The following is a 4,750-nucleotide window of genomic DNA, read 5'->3' as shown; positions in this document are numbered from 1 at the left end:
GCCGGGCGATGCCATCCGGGGCCCTCGAGGAGGGGCGGGCCGGCCCCCGCCGCAGCCGGTGGCTGGCCCGGGCAGGGCTCCCCGCCGAGCCCCGCAGCCGGAGCCGCGGGACAGGTGCAGCGCTCTCGGAAACCGCGGTGGGACGGGCGACGAGCGGCGCGCCGGGCGCGCCGGGACCGAGCCGGGACGGCGGGAGTCGCGGGAGCCGCTGCCGGGGGCGCGGCGGCCGGGCCCGGTAAAAGGGGCTCAGCGGAGTGGCCGGGGAAGGGCGGGAGCCCGGGGCTCCCGGGATGGGGGGCAGCCGGTGCCCGGCGCGGCTCCGCGTTGTGCGGCGCCTCTCGGAGCGTTCCTCTTGCCCGACGGCTCCAGCACACATCCCTCCCGGACGGATTTGACGTGCATCGGTTTCGGCCCGAAAGCTGCCCCGCGGGAGGATCCGCTGCACCGGGCTGGGTCAGGGGCACTGGGGTAAACGGCGCTGCCCTGGTGCCCTGCGGGACGCTCGCCCTGCGCCCGGCTGCCTCCAAAGGCGCTTTACAGACCGGGTGCTTGCGGGCAAGAGGGACGCAGGAGACACTTGAAGGAGGTGGACTCGGCCTTTAAGACTTCACAAGCCCGGGGCATGTGGTAGGCGATATTTGTGAGGAAATTTTCCAAGATGCTGGTGTAGAACAGAGCCTGTGAGAAGAACCGATTCTGTGACCGTGTCCTCCACGGCGCGAGGGAGGCTGGGGGGGAGCGGCCGGGGCTTGGTTTCATGGGGGATGTACAAATGTTTGTGGAGGTGAGGCAGAGAGCCAGATCCCGCACATCACTTGGTACTTGGCTTGGTGGAAGACGTGGACGCAGCACTAACCAGGCAACGGCATCACGTCTCCCGCATCAATGTTTTTGCTGCTTTTCTCCTTCCGTCACTTTATCGCTTTTTACGCTGGCACTTCCCAGTTCCTCTGAGGCACCAGATGTCTTTTGTGCCAGGTGGTTTAAGTGACAAACACAGTCACATCCAGAGTGGTTTTCAGCCTCCACTTAGCTTTGAAGATGCTTCCATTTGAAGCCTGAGTGAATGAAAAACACCATTGTTGGTGCTGCTTTCTCCAGATATATTTGCTAGTCTAATAAAAGGTATGACCTCACTCAATAAATCCTCATTTTTGCTTCCTCTCCTACCAAAACAGGCTGCATTTTGTGTAGGTTTTTCCAGAGGAATCACTTCAAAGATTGGCAGCGGTTGCTTCTGCCAGTGCCGACACGTTTTGCAGGTTTATGGTCTTGTGTCCCAAAGTTAATTACTTTTAGAAGGGCATGGCTTTTTCTAGCTCCAGGTGAGGTTTGCCTTCACTGACTGCTTGGGAGTGGGGGAGTGGTTTGGGGCCGAAAGAACTCAGCCATCCGTTTTCAAAGAGGGAAGAGGCCAACAGAAGAGACAAGAAAAGGTTAGTGTGGCTTTTGTGCACAATATAAAAAGCAAGTCAATACCATTGTAGGGGCATTGGAGGGTACTCAAAGCAATCAGTCAGGGGCCATTGTGTTCCCGTAATCTACATGTGTATTTCCCAAGAACTCTATTAGTGAAGATGAATGAACTGTGCAATGTCCCTAATTTCTTCTAATTTGGAGCTGGGGTTTTACAGCAGTCACAACCAACACAAAACATGCCCGTCCTTCCAGAAGCCCTGGGCAAATTTGGGAATAATTTTTGCTTGTAGAAGAAGGATAGCAAGGTGAGAGGAAGGTGCAAACCCCTCTAGTCAGTGCCATGAAGGGCACTGGATTCTGGCACAGATCCTGCTGCTAGAGTGTCTGTCAAAATCGGCAATTACAGGGGCAAGGCTCAATTTTTTTGCTGTTAATCACAGTGTGAATGTTCAGCAAAAGAACCACCCTTGAAGCAACGTGCGTGAGTCCCACACGGGACACAAGAGACCTTCCTCTCTAACAGAGAAGGATCCTGTTTCCTCAGCAGTAACTACAGCTGTATTTTCCCTGTGAAGCTACATTTGTCACGGGAGCATCCTTCTTGCAGGGGAGTGGAGCTGTTGAAAGAGGAAGCAACTCCCTTGGTCCCAATTTGAAAAAAATGCCTGAAAAAAACCCATAATTTTGTAGCAGAGCAGAGAGAGCTCTGACTCTCCCAGCTCCAAATCTGTCTTTTCTCTCTTGCCGCACTTGAGGCACAGGCAGGCATGTGAGGCATCACAGTGCTGCAGGGAGGGAGGAAGTCTAATGGTTCTCTGGTAACAGAATTTAGAATGATGAAGAAAGGTAGCTGAACATTTTCCTTTGGGTCTAACGTCCTGGCTGTCAGTTGAATCCCTTGCTGCCACAGAGTCCCCTGGGACCTGTGTCATGTTAGTATGAAGCCTCAGAAACTTATCTATGGTACCTCACAGCTTTGCAAGTATACTTTTGGATGTTTACAGGGGCAATCAGAACCAAATTTGAGTATTCATTAGAGGTTGAAAGGGACAGGATTTGTTACTTGCCTTTCCAAGAGATACTCCCCATTCCATCAGCTTTTTTATTTTTTGGCAATATATTATTACAATTACTGTTGCAATTATGCTTGGAAACTAGCAAAAGTTCTCAAGATGGACAGTCTCTAAATCTCAAGATGGACAGTCTCTAAAGTGCAGCTGTCTGCTGTACCTCCTTCCTGCACATGCATATAAAGACTAAATGGGAACAGTTTTCATCCTGTTGGTGCTGTTGAGACATATGTATGGGACGTGGCTTCACACAATGAAATCAGCACCATAACATGCCACAGATTCTTCCTTTGGTCCTGCCTTTTCCTTATACCAAGCTGAAATAATTACTGCCTTGACAGGGCAGACATTTGAAGCTGAAGTCACACTACCAGTGGGACATCACTCTCTAGACCAGAGGTGTGCAGCAGGGACACCTCCCTGAAAGATAAATGGGGCTTCCAGGGTCAGACAGCAAATCAACAGGGGGGAAGCAAGGTAAAGGGAGAAATATTCATCCAGAAGTCCTTCTGCAGTTTGCGTGCTCTGTATAATCCAGATTGTTCAAAACTGGAAAAAAAGGCTTTGCTGTGGGTATGGAATAGGCTTTGCTGCTCTGGGAGCTGGGCAGCGTTTTCTGGTGGGAGCACCAAGGGCTGGGTGCGAGGGCTCCCACACTCAGGCTCGCCGTGCTTAGCCATCCCTCCAGAGGGAGGGAGTGGAGGTTCATGCTATAAGGCCATATTAATGCAATCCTTCTTTACTTGTTTTCCAATTAGCCTAATTGAATTCAGATTGCTTAAAAGTGGGCACTAGAGACATTTATCTTGATGGGATGAGGGCCTTGAGCTCCAGCGATCCTATTAACTATAAGAACCCAAATCCCAGGTAGGGTCCATCCAGCAGTAGCTCCCATGTGACCTAACAATTTAATCTGCTCCTCTTCTGTCCAGCGCACACACAGACACACAGACATGTCCATGTCCACGCTCACACGTGCATAGGTGCGTGCACACATGTGCACGTGCGTTTGTGCACGCGTAGGGACACAGGCACATGCCCAAACACACACACGTGCACATGCACACACATGCAGTGACTGTGCCTTAAGGCTCCAGCAGCCTTAGGAGAAAGGTTTAGTGCAAGACATTGGAGAAGGACGTTGGAGAAAGACACTGGAGGAAGACCTTCTCTCCCTTTTCTTGCCAGCTGGAGCAGAGTGAGTGTGCAGCCTGCCTGCCTGCACACCCTGCTCCAGGCTCCCCTGGGACCTGTCCCCAGGGATAAACACCTGGAGAGCTGCATTCCCAGTGCTGTGTACCCAGTGTGGCCCCGCCGCCTCCTGCCCCCGTGCCTCCCCAGCCCGCTCAGGTGTCTGAGGACAGGGAGAGCTGGTGCTGAGGGATGACCCTGCAGGTGCTGGCAGGGAGCAGGCAGCCGCCTCCAGCAGGGTGAGGATCAGGCTCCTGCTGAGGGCAGATTTGCTGCTCTGCCCTGGCCATCATAACACCCTGCACAAGGGCTCTCAGGGAGATCTGGGCCAACGGTGCTGGGCCTGCCTCTGGAGCCAGGCCCCACTGTACCCAGTGTGCCCCACTGCTCCAGTGCCCAGCCCGATGCCACCCCAGGGCAGGTGCAAGCCCTGGCCCCAGCACCCCAAGGAAGTGCCATCTGAGTGTGGGCTCAGGGCAGAAAGTGATACCTTCTTCCAAGCAGCCCCTCTCTGCCACTGCAGACTGAGGGGGTGAGTCTGTGGTCTAACAGTGGTGCCTAGGGCAGCCCACTCCCCTGACAGCAGCACTTCACTGGGGCTGCACAGGGCTCCCATCCCACACAGCCCCCAGCCACCTCTCAGTCCTGCTTGCCTCTGCCAGCCCTGACATTTTTTTGGAATCCCATTAATCGCTTGTTTGGTGATTCTGACTGTACTTTCTTCTCTGACCCTTTAAACCATGAAAGTGCTGATCCTGTATCTGCTGACGAATTTAATTAGATCCCTTAAACCACCAGATGCTTTCAGTAAAATTTTCAGGATGCCCCAGGCACATTTTAATTGAAAAGTTGAAAGCCTCAGGCTTATAGATAAGACAATTCAGTCTGTAAAGCAGCAGAACCACGCGGACACAGCATCCAGATTTGCACCAGTGCGGAGGGAATACCTGTCACCCCTCCCTTTCCCTACGCTGGCAGCCCCAGCACCGCTGCCGGGAGCCGCGGGCGGTGGCTCCTGGAGGGCCGGGGCTGTGCGGGACACAGCGGCGGGGCCGAGCCCGGGGCTGTGC

This window comes from Corapipo altera, unplaced genomic scaffold (genome assembly GCF_003945725.1).
Source record: "Corapipo altera isolate COAL_440 unplaced genomic scaffold, ASM394572v1 205, whole genome shotgun sequence".
Taxonomy (NCBI): Eukaryota; Metazoa; Chordata; class Aves; order Passeriformes; family Pipridae; genus Corapipo; species Corapipo altera.
This window is presented reverse-complemented; position numbering follows the sequence as displayed.